We start from the raw sequence: 12,899 nt of genomic DNA on the forward strand, positions 1-12,899 counted from the left end.
TTTCTCACCATTCCATCCTGACACGGATGCAGTTTTGCTATGAAGAGAATAACACAACTTACACAGCAAGGAATATTGATCTTTCTGCAGAAAACCCTGCAAGTCTAATAAATGACATTGAATTGAGTGGGCACAGGGAGGGCAGCACTAGTGGTCTGCACTGGCAGAACAGAGAATTCCTACCTGGAACAGGGAATAAGGAACAGTATGAGCACAGTAGTTGTCTTTTTTGCTGTTCCAAGGGAAAGAGGAGTAGGCAGCAGGGGAAGAGGTCAGTGAAGAGCAGCTGCCTGGCAGACATGAGGTCCAGCCCCTGTGCTGAGGTGTGTTCCATGTGCTCTGCACTTCACAGGAGGACAAGGGAATTAGTGAAGAAGTGGAAAGGGAAGACAGTTTGTCCTGAAGGCTGAGGCAGAAACGATCCCCTTTTGCTCCACAAGCAGCACAGGGTTAGCAAGAGTTCCTCACACAGGCCCAATGCAAAGGTTTACAGAGGACATGCTCCAGGAGCTAGTCAGGGGTTTGCTAAAATATGTATGTGCACTAAATAAAATATCAAGTGATATAAATACATCTCTGTCCCAATTCATTCTGCCCTGTCAGGAAAGGACTGCAGTCTATAGGGCTTCACAAGGGCTTTCTTCTGCATGGCACTGAATTGAGTGCTCAGCTCTGTCCCTCCTGGCAGATGTTGATCACCTTTGGTGTTCCTTTCCACATCTGGCCCTGCTGAAGTCCTAGGATTGCTTCTGAGCTTACACTGTTTTCACCATTATGAGCTAAAGTACCAACACTGAAAATCCCTTCAGCTCCTTGATTTCCATGCAAGGGGATTACAAAAGTCCCCTGGCCCAGATCTGCAGGGGGTAGTTCAGTCTCTTACCAGGTGAAGGTCAGTGCACATTGAGTGACAGCAGGTGCAAGTTTCCAAGTGCTCCATTGCCCTGTGCCATCCCCATCCCCACACACAGGGTGGGATTCACCCTCCTGTGCACAAATCCAGTCTGACAGGCAGCTCCTGGCACATCACATCAGCCCCCTGTGCAGCCCCCAATTGCCAGGAGTGGCCAAAGCAAGGCTAAACCAGCTCTCACGGGTCCCTGCCAGGCACAGCTGCCCCATCCCAGACCTTGAGGGACTTCCCCCCCAGTCCTGCCCCCTTCTCAGGCCTCCCTCGGGCTGTGCCCTGGCTGGGGGCAGCTCTGTCTCAGAGCCAGGCAGGAGACACAAGTGCTAATTCCTCCTCCCTGCCCTTTTTCCAGGCATTGTGGGTTGACAGTTCCCTTACACCAGGATCCTTTAGAATTTGTCAAACAAAGGTTATTTCAGGGTTCTAAACCAATTATTGTTTAGTTTCTCTTATGCTATCTGGAAAGATTTAGGCAGAACTACCCCCTCAGCACACCCTGCCCTCTCTCCCTGGTTCTGTGCCTTTGGCACACTTGAGATTCCAGAAGAGTCCAGATGATCCCTGACATTCTCCCAGCACTGCCCACCCTCTGTCACTTAGGACCAACAGGATTCTACCCACACAGAGAGAAGCTTGGGCATCTTTTCTTAAACACTTTGGGGCAGAATGGCAGCTTTTGATCCCTTTCTCATGAGCTCCATCCCTGTGAAGCCCATCCCAAAGGGGCTGTCCTTGCAGGAGGGGGAAGGAGCAGAGTTATGATTAAGCTGACTTGGCTTTTTCTTGCCCACAGTCACTGTCAGAGTCCATTTATGATTTATTAGCAGTGTCACTTTTACAATAGGAAGGATTAAAGCCCATTAGATCAATAATGTCTGGAGATACAAACCCCACTGAAGTGGGTCAGTGTTTGTGGGACTAAGTAGAGCTGGCAGAAGAAGCATCACCCTGAGCTAATGTTACTTCTCTGTAACTTCTCCAGGTAATTTTGGACAATACAATCCTTAAATATCTGCATAAATGTCATTAACCAGGAGAAGAGGCTGTTCTGGTTCCCTTTGTCTGCAGTAACTGTGCTTCTCCAAGGCAGAAACCTCAGGCAGGGGAAGCTGCAAATTGACTCGAGGCTCTTTCTAAACTGCAAGTGACAGATTGGAAAAAATAAGGGAAAGGCCCTTAAACAGTTAGGAAGTGATTCTGTTGCATGGTGCCCGTGCAGTTTGACACACTGATGGATGACTAGATGAAGGCAAAAGCAAATCCTACAAGATGCCAAAATCTCCTGGCTGTGACTATTTATGAGAGCAGATTGACTGAACTCCAGATGCAACCAAAGTGCCTCACTGCAAAAGCAGAATCCCGTGACTTCTTGGTACGAGGAGAAGTGTGTCCCAAACATCTCTTTCTAAGAAGGAAGCCTGGGAACTGTGCAAACCTGCTGTGTCCCTGTGGGGTGGGAGACTCCCCTCAGGGCCAGGGAAGCCAGGCAGTAACACACAGTGCCTGTTCACTCAAAATCCACCTTCTGCCCTCGGGGGTGAAGGCACAACCCTTGGGAGCTGCAGCTCACAGCAGGGAATGAGCAGAAACCACAGCAAGGGGGGTGGGACAGCCCCAGGTCCCAGAAGGGCCCCGTGCTCCCCTCACACCGCTGGGCTTGGGGAGATGCCAGTTGAGGGATGGGGTGGCATCACACCTGCTTTAGGGCACAGATTTCCCCCAGTGCCTCTGCATTTCTAAAGCCAAGGTCTATAAATGACCAAGTTCTCACTGCTCCTATTTCAGTGTGATTTGCATACAAACCGTTCCAAACAAAGCCATTACAAGCTATTTACATACAGAATACATGAAATTCCTCCACTGCATCCTCACGACCTTGGCTGGTATCTGCCCTGCTTCTCTTCCATAATTTGAATTTGTAAAGCTGTATTTTTCACCCTCTATTTTTTTCCCTGCCTAATCCTAAAGTATCTTTATTTTCATTAGGGCATCTGGGGTCCAGCACTTAGTTGACATGTGCTTTTGAGACAAATGTACCCAAGGCAAAATTGAAAATTCCTATTTGCACATCATGTAGCATCTCCTCTGCAGTGCCAGGCACATAACAGAGTTAAATACAATAGAGACATTTCTTTTCCAAGTCTGTGTTCAAAACCTCACTGCACTCACTGCTCCAATTGCAAGTTCTGTGCAAGGCAGAAAGCAAAAGCTGCACAATTATCCTCTGGAATTGGGCTCAGTTGTGTTTAGAGCAAAAGAAAGGACCTCTGGGATGAGCATCCTCAGCTGGATCTCCACATCCTGAGCTGGAGCAATGCCTCTGGGTATTGGGAATGAGCCTGGTTGTGAAAAGAACCCTGATTTGTAATGGGGTCGTGCTTGTGAAAACACTCCCTGCAGGTGCTGCTCACGTGTGCTGACCCCTGACAGGCAGGGACTGACCACGATTACAGCTCAGGTTTGGGAAGAGTTTGTGTTTAGCCTTTGGGGAAATAGTCAAGGCAGAAATCTCGTTGAAATTGTGTCTCCTTAGTGAAGCTGAAGGGCAGCTTTGGAGTCACTCCTGCTTTGGAGTGACATAAAGTGCTTCTTTACATCACCTGACTCCCCCAGGGAGATCAGGGGGGCAAGAGAGTTAACAGGAATTAACAAAAACCAGTAGGTCTATATAGGCCAAAATGAATTCCTCTTGAGAAAACCCGAACAGTGTCCAGGTGAGAGGAACCCACCAGGGTTCTCTTTTCACTGGGACAAAAATTAGATTCCTTTGCAGAAGAGCTGAGCAGGTCTGTCCCCCTGAGGGTTCCCTTGCAGGTGGAACATTCTGGTGACAACTCAGGCTCTTTCTTTGCATCCCAGCACTTGCATCTGCTCCTCTGCTCCATTAGGGCTCCAGCAGGGAGCACAGGGAGAGCACCCACGTCTGTCACTGGGGCAGAACATCTCCGGGAGAAGCCAGCCTTGGGGGGGAGGTACAGATGGACCCTATTTCTGCCATCCTGTAACAATGCCAACACCCATTCCACACCCCTTACAGGAGCAGGGTGAACATTGCAGCTTTATGTGTGGGGAAGTCCCAGTAGCCTCTGGCAGAGCTCCCCTGTGTCCCTGCTGAGATTGTTTCCTTTAAAATGTGATACACCCAACAGCCCCCTGCCTTGCCTCTGCCAACTGGGATCCTCCAGGGATGCCAGCATTTAAAGCAACAGTAAGCAGACAAAAAGCTTAATTCAAAGCAATGCCCCTGTGATATCACCAAAGGTTTACTCTCAGTCTGATGTTTTGTGGGAAGTCACAGATCTCCCTCAGCACAGGGAAGGTAAAGGCCTTGCTGAGGACTCTGTGTCAGCTCCTCAGTGTGGCTCCCAGTCCAGGAATGCTCTCAGTGCCAGTCTGAAGTGCTCTCATGCCAGGACATGAACCACTCACAAGAACTGAACGTTGGCAAAATCATAGGAGGCAGCAAGGGCTGACTTACAAATCAGCACGATGGGAGTTCACTTCTACAGCACAAAAACCTCTCCCCAGACTGCAGCTCCAGACACAAGGCAGGGATTCTCAAATGCCTGGGGTTGCTCCCAATGGCAGAGAAGCCACACCTGGCAGAGGAGGAGCAGCTGGAAGGGGAGGACTTGGCTGCTCCCAGGCTTTGCTCCCAGGGCACTGGGACAAGACAAGGAAAACAAGATGCAGAGTTTCCTTGTCATGATTTGGAGCAGCCCAATCCCAAAGAGAGAACCTCTCCCACAGAACTGCTGCCAAGGAAGCCCGAGTGAATCAGCCTCAGACACATCATATCCAGGGAACAGGACACGTTCTGACAGCAGCTCTAAAGCCCACACTGTTAATAACAGAAAATGAGGCTTTCTCGAAGTTTTTTTCCATTGGTCCCTCCCTGTGAGACTTTATCCTGGGTCCCAGGGCATTTGCTATTAGAAGAGCATCTCAGCATTGCAAGAATCACTGAGCAAACACAGCAGGAACCCCCTGGCCCACACCTTTGAGATGTTTGCAACAGGCTGGCATAGCACAGAATCCAATATTCCCCGTGCCCTGGCAGGATGGAGAGGGCCACTCCAAAACATCAATAGCACAGGCTCTGTCACTTAAGCAATTACTTCATTTCTCTTGCTACTGTCTGGAAAACAAATCCCTCCACAGCCATGGACCTGAGCTTTGTGCTCCATCAGTCAGGACTAATTCTGTTGTTTCCTCAATCAGACTTTACCTTGTTGCTCTGCATATCACAGCTAAGGTCTACCCCAGAGGTCACTGTTTTAATCAGCATTTCAAAACCTCTGGGAGTGGAAAACACTACATCAAATGTCAGGGCTTTTGTCTGTCTTGGTTTTTATTTTTTAATAAACTGCTGTTCTGTTTTTTTAATAGGTTTAGTTCTCACCAGTGCTCAATTCTTACTGATTTGTTAAGTCTAATTAGTCAGTATTCAAATGTGCCATGCATTAATTTGGCCACTGCTCAAATCCCACACAGATTTCATAGGAAAATGGATTATTTGAATTTTAAACACAGCCTGTTCCACCAATTCTGACATATTAAGCAAGCTCACAAGCCATTAAGGCCATAAAATGCCAGTTGACCCAACAACCTGCCACGGCAGGGAACAAACAAAGCTATTTACATTATTAACTGATGCTCTGAAGGAGAGCACTGTGATCCTGTATCCTTGCATTTCCCCAAGGGTTGGTGAGGCCCAGCTGCTTCAGCCTCTGCACGGCACTGTTGCCGTTCCAACCCAAGCAGAGCCCGAGGTTCCCACTGCCAGGACTCCCTCCAGCCTTCCCAGGCTGCAGCCTCGGAGCACACATCATCACCTGCTTCATGTGCTAATTAAGTCGTTTCAGCTAATGAGCTTTAGATACATCTCTTAGGTTAGTCTAGACAACTCCTTAACATAGTCCTCAGAGCAAGGAGGGACCTTTTTGCATTCCTGGGCCAGTTTGTGTTGGAGAAAAGGCAGAGGCTGATCAGAGCTCCAGGTACCCACCTAGAGCCAAGCCTAAGCCCCCACCCCTCCTCTCCCTGCTGTCCAGTTCACCAAGGCTTTGCCTTCACTTAGAAAACTCCAATTCTTTCCGAGGTGAGGGAGCAGTTGGATGCACCAGCCTTTCCCGGTTCCCCCAGTGCCTCTGGCACACAAATCTGTGCCATTAGCTTGTCTAGACAGAGATGTTGGGGTGGGAACTGGGCTGTTGACGTTAGCACGGGAAAAGGAAAGTGCATTTGAACACAAGCACGAAAATCTGCTCTGCTAATGCACCTCAGCCACCCAGCACAGCCACCGTGCCCTCAGCCAGTCTAGACGAGGCCACAGGGATCTGGGATCAGGGCTGAGCACTCAACAGCCATTTCCCAGAACTGCAGTACCTTTATTTTAATTCAGCATGACAGCACCTTCCAAACACAGCAACCTGTGAAATAAATGTTCCAGGGTTCACATCGGGGTTAGCCTGACTCCTTTGGCAACACTTCCTCCTCCAAAGAACTGCACAAATTATAGGAGGAAAGCAAATCCACCCAAACCATGGCACCAATCCAGGAAAGGGATGATTAATAAAATCACCTTAAGGTGAAAAAGTGCAGCACTGCTGGGATCTTGGTAAATAACAAGCCCTGGGCTTCCACCTCTGAAGATTCCATAGGGCAGCAACACTCAGAAATGTGACAGTGTCCTCACATTGAGCAACAGCAAATGAAAGGGAACCTTCCAGCTGCCCAGGACCAGGAAAAGGCAAAGGACAAGAGCAAAGTGGGGTTGTTTTGGCCACCAGAGTCTTTAGGCATCACTGACTTGGTAGTTCTTCCCAGAATGAAGATGGGACCAGGCAGAGAAGGTGCTTGGGAAACCATCCATAGGACACCTCCCACCACCCTGGCAGTGGGATCAGTCCCATCTGTCAGCAGGACACACCAACTGAGTCACTTCTGCAGGTCCTACAGAGCCAGAGAGGAGCAGCTTAAGGATTTCTTTTACTCCATTAGTGGAATTGCACATACATATGAATTTGGGGGGTGGGAGAGAGAAATTTTAGGGTGGGGAAGCGGAGAGACAGATTTGCTTTGGGGTAAACAAGGTTTTCCAGGTGCACAAAAGAGCCCTCAGCTTTTGACCAAAGAGCATCTCTGCAGCCCAAATGAAGTATTTTCCTTTGCCTTTCTAAGATGCAAGACTTCTATAACTCTTAATTTTTTTTCCCCATTTCAAGCTTTAAATTTCTTAAATAAAAGTCAGTTTTTCAACTGGCAGTCTTGCAGAAAAACACTTTGGTATTTTAAAAGTGCTGCCCTTTGTCCTTTTGAGCTAAAATTGTTGGCAAACTGCTTCAAATGGCAGGAGAGCTGGTGAGGTACGTGCCATGGGGTCACAGCCATGGGGTTTCTTATTCCCATCTCGGTCTTCTGGGGTTAAGGCACAGACATGGACACATCCTTCCCATTCGTGCTGATAACATTTTTCAAGCTATCAAGGTCTACCAACACTCAGTATCTGAGGAGCCCCTTGCAATTCCTGGTTTGGTCTGTCTTAAATCTTCTGGTCAGCACAACAGGATTAAGAAGCCTGAACTTCAGAGGAATGACATGGAATGGTTCAAGGTTCCTGTGTTTGAACACACCTCATTGTGTCCAGGATTTTCCACAATTGTCATTCCAGCATAGTCTTTATCTGGATATAATTGTCCAGAGCTTTGATTTCTAAACTGTTTTCCCCATTTGCACCAAACCGACTTTGCAAGCAAGATTTGCCAAGGCTTCAAATCTTAACCAAACTAATCAATAAAAACAATGAATTTAGAAAAAATAGGAACCGAAGAAATCACAGAAAGCTGTTCTACCACACAGGCACAGCTGTAGGAAATGCACTTTCCTGTCTGAAGGGGAAAAGTGAGGAGCAGTGGGATGTGTTTTGCAATGGAAGATCAGGTTTCCATTCCCCTCATGATTCCCAGGACAAAGGCATCGAAACTCTGTATGCCAAAAAAGAAGGAGGCACCTGTGCTGTGAGAGAGTGAAGGGTGAGGACAAAGACACAAAACCAGAGGTGGAGAGGCCTCTGACATCCCCCAGGAGAGAAAGGCTTTTGCCTGGATTTAAATTAAAACTGTGCAAGGGGGGCACTTTGCTGGAAAGGGAAGATGGATGGGTGCCATCAGCAGGAACAGGCTTGTCTGGCACATTCTGTGTGTGACCCTTTGCTGTGACAGGGAAGGCAGAACCTCAACAGATTGTGGGGGCTAAAAAATTAAAAATCACCAGAACAGTGGTGAAATGAAGGCATTTAAAATAACTTTTTTTTTTTCCTAAATCCACTTACCATTAAAGATTCAACACCAACATTTTCTTTATAGAAACAGAGGAAAGGCTCTTTATGCCTAACAATGTATTGGGTTTGCATGGCAGGGTTTTGGGAACAGGAGGGTACAGGAGTGGCTTCTGGGGGAAGCTACTGGACACTTCCCATGTCCAAGGGAACCTGTCCCAGCCAGCTCCAAGATGGACCCATCAAGACAAGGAAACCAGCCTCACATCCAGCATTTTATCCAATACAGTTGATGCCAGTGAAGGGCATGGGATGTCTCTGATCCATTTTGCTTCCACGCTGGAGCTGCAGAGCAGGCACAAGCAGGACATTTGGGGTGCAGGCCTGGCCAGGCAAATAAGACTCCCCTGCACTTTCCACGACCCTCTCACCCCGTGCACTCCCCAGCAGCTGCTGACTCAGTGTGCAAGCTCTGCCAGGCAGCAGAAGGATTTACACTCTCCAGGTAGTTGCTTCTCTCTTCCATAACAACAGCAGCTTTATGTCCCAAGCCTGGCACAGGTGAATTTGTCCAGCAATCCAGGCTGGATCCAACACTGTATTGTGCGTGTGACAAGGCAGCATTCCCTTGCCAAAACCCCCCCAGGCCCCTCTGGTGTGGTTAAAGAGGAATGAAGCACTAAACTTGGTGTCTCAGTGGTTAAACACTCGAGGCAGACACAAGCCATGAGGGGTTGTTGAACCTTCCCCAGTGTGCAGAGCGAGGGGTGCTGGAGGCACAGCACTCCCCACACCACAGGGGTCAAGGGGAGTTCCCAGCACTGTGGTGCCCTCCTGGCAGCACAGCCTTTCCCACAGAGAGGGGAGCAGGGGCAGGCTCAGATAAGCACATTTCAGAAGGGAACAGGAGGTATTTCCATCTCACTTTGTTCTTTGAGTGTGTGTGAAGCTGTAAATCCTCAGTGCTCTGGAGAAGGGCAGGGCAGCCGTCCCTCCCTGCCCAGCTCAGCTGTTCCTCAGGCAGCTCTCCAGAGCATCCCAGAACATCTCCAGCCCTCAAGCCCAGCTCCTGCTGGCCCATCTGCTTCATTTATATTGGATCCTGTTCCCTTCAGGACAGCACTCTGAACACTCCCAGGCCAGCAGGAACCATCTGCCAGGGAGCAAGTGGCACCCCCAGAGAGGAGCTTGGCTGGAGGAGGGTCTGACTGTCACTGTCCAAGTCTTGTGTCTCACAACCACAGATTCTGGGGAAGGCAGAGGTTTAACAGGAATGGGAGAAAAGCCCAGGACTTCCAGAGTGCTGGAACACCAAGACCAAAGAGAATACTTGCAGCGTGTGAGAGGAATTGTTACTTAGACCGTGACACTAAAGTCAATCACTGTTAGCACAGTAAATTACCAGCAACTCTAGGTTGTTAATTCTTCTAAAGGTCTCAGATGTTCCAAAGGTGATAGATTTGACCCCACATCCCCTTTGTGCAGGGGTTCAGACCAGCTTTTACCCATGAGCTCATCTCAGAAAGCAAAACAAAATAAAACTATAGGAAAAGTACTGGTTAAATCCAAAAGCACGAGCATGATGTGCTGGGCTGTGCTCTACAACAAGAGAGAGCCCTTCCCTTCCTGAGCAGAGTTTTTCAATAGCAGTGAAGATTCCCAAAATCTAATTTATTTTTTAATTACTCAAATGTTGTCCAGGAAATAACATTTAAAGCTGATGTCAGAGAGGGGAGTTGTTTGGATTGCTTCCGAAGCAGCATCCAGCAGTACCAGGTATCACCTGAGAGCTCAGCACAGAAATGAGTTCTTTTGTGTGATCTCATCCCCCGATGAACAAACCCTTTAATTAACCAAGCAGTGCAGTTGGCTCATTGCTGCAGCAGCACCACTGACTGACCATGTAAAAAGAAGCTGCTGCAGAGAGGACAAGTCCACTAAAGGAAAAGGAAGCTGCCCTAGAGCCTTCCAGAGATTGTCCAATTGCAAAGTTAAATCAAGAGATTAATCCAATTTTCATTTCGCTGCTTACCAGCAAAAACTCACGTGTGACACAGAACTGTCTCTTCACTTTTTAACCAAAGTCTGGAACGCAAATTTAATTTTTATTTTCTCTTTGGAGAGACAAGTCTAACATTAGAGGAAGGCTGCAAGAGTAACTCTGTCAGGTTTTAATTCACTAGTGATCTCCTGAGGCCCCAGCCTGGGCTGATCCCCTTCCCTGCCAGGTGCTGGGGGCACTCCTACAAAGGGGACACTGGTACTGCTCTGCTCCCCAAAACAGCTCATATTTCATCAACAGAGAAGCCATCAGCTCTCTTCCCGTGTGCTGGGAATCACTGGGACATTCCAGCTCCCTTCCCCAGCCCCAGGTTTGAGTCAGCAGTGAAGTTTTATCTGGGGCTCATTTCAGGAGCCGTCAGCTCCTGTTTTGTCCCATTTTTAAAACCAGTGCAAATGTGACCAGTAGGGAGTTGTCAAAGCTCCAATATTTAATTTAGGGCACTATGATAAGAGTCAAAATTAAGCTGGATGCAGGGTAAAGCAATGAAAAAACACAAGTGGGGAATGGTCCTACTCACACCTGCCTCAGGCACCTTTATCTGCCCCGGAAACACTCCCGTGTTCTCCCTGCAGGATTCAGGACCAGGACCCCCCTCAGCAGTGCATGATTAGAGCCTTTGAAGTTGCAAAAGCCACATGAATACTAAAGGAACCTCTTTGTTCCTCCGCTGGCATTCCCTGCAGGGATCCTGGCTGGGAGCTGAGCAGGTGTGGACAGGGTTTGGGAAGCCTGGTGGCTTTACCCCCCTCCCTGCTCCAGCTGCCTCTGCCCGTGCCCTCTGCCCGGCAACAGCGGCCCTTTTCAGTCCTTTCTTTTCATCTGCACAGTCGTTACAATTCCCTCGTCAGTAATGACCTGACAAACGTTTTAGGACGAGTTTGGGGTTGCTGCACCCAGCTGTTATCTTACCCTGGGGTTAGAGCTGGAGAGGCAGAGCCCAGCAGTGCTGTGGGCTCCCGTGGGGCACAGAAGAATCTTCCCCTTCAATAGGCTGGGCAATGTTTAGAATATTCATGTAGGTTTGTCCGTGACAGAACCAAAACTGCAAATCCATCCCTGGTAGTTGTACCTGGAGAGGCCCTGCCTTACCCAGACCATGAGAGACTCCACTCCCTTTCTACCAAAGCACTATCAAACAAACTCCAGGCAGGTGCAGTGATTTGAACAGGGAGCATTATCTATCTCCAGTAAGGGACAAAAACACAATAAACTTGGCAGCTTGTCTCAAAAACATCCAGGACCTGTTTCCAGTTATCTGTTGTTATTCATCATTAGAGGAAGAAGAGCCTCGCAGTGATCATTACACAGCAAGATGAAGCAGATCTGAAGGGGCTGTCACGTTTTAATCTTCCCCTCATGCCGCTCTGCAGTCAGAGCCCAGCACACCACCAGCCACTCCACGGTGCTCCAGAACGGGAAAACACATCCCAGCTCCTTGTCCAGCCTCTCCACCCAGGTACACAGAGGACCTGGAGCTTATGGGGCTGGGAAATACCCTATTTTCTTTGTATGTAACTCAGTTCATTCCCTGACCCCCAGGGACCTTGATGTCACTCAAAAGCAAAAGCATTTTGATGTACGTGCATTATGTTACAAAAACCACGCTCAGAGAAAGGATCTGGTAAACCATGAGGAGAAAAAAAATTCTGCAGGAGAAGAGATTCCCCAAACACCCCAACCAGCCCTGCAATCATTAGTGAAGTGGCTTGGGGAGCAAACAGAATTAAAGCAAGGCTGCAGCACGTGCTCTCAGCCACACGATGGATTCTCACTGAGATAATGTCACACACAGCACAAGTTAAACAAGATGTTACAGAAAACGGGCCTGTCAGGCAAACAGGGATTGCAGGCAATCTCCTCGTTCCCAAACACAGCCTATTGACAATGATTTACATGTGACAGGAAGGCTCCCGAGCAGATGGGAAGCTGGCAGGCTGTTTGGAGAGCTGCAGTCCAAGGAAGATTGCCATTGAAAGCTCAGACAGTTCTATAGAGCAGAGACAAACTAAATATGCAAACTGTAAATGTAATTAAAAGGACTGGAGGGATTGGTTAGGAAGGGAGAATGAGGGGTTTGAAAGGTATATGTGGAAATATTTAGGCTGACACGTGGGGTTTGTATGACAACATTAAGAAGGATGAGTATCAGACAAAGAATAAATTTATGGGGAAATCCACGAGGCTGTTTATGAACACACAGATATGCTTACGAAGAGAATTAAAAGTTATAAGCAGACACAACGTTTAAGGGAAAAAAGATTACAGGAAACAACCTGGCACCAGCAAAGAATAACTGATCTAATGCAGCTTTCAGGAGTAAGTCTCACAAGGGATGCACTCCAGGCCATGGATACAACACACCCCCTGTTTACCAGCCCCACACTTACTTGGGTTCTACATTTTCAGGTCTCCTTGTTCAGCACTGACATTGTCATTTCTCACAGGACATCAGGACTTGTCTCCTCAGAGCCAACATTTAGTTCTGTCCCTCAGGAACACATATTCCAACCTCCACACGTGCTGGGTGCTCTGCAAAACCCCCAGTGGTGCCCAGGCACGTCCAGACAGCCTCTTCCCAGGTGGGGACAGGGGCACTGAAAGCACGGAGGTGACAAAGGATTCCCTGCACAGTTTACCCTTTCACT

Source organism: Pipra filicauda, unplaced genomic scaffold, assembly GCF_003945595.2.
Source record: "Pipra filicauda isolate LSUMZ 115617 unplaced genomic scaffold, ASM394559v2 scaffold71_size5581439_pilon, whole genome shotgun sequence".
Taxonomy (NCBI): domain Eukaryota; kingdom Metazoa; phylum Chordata; class Aves; order Passeriformes; family Pipridae; genus Pipra; species Pipra filicauda.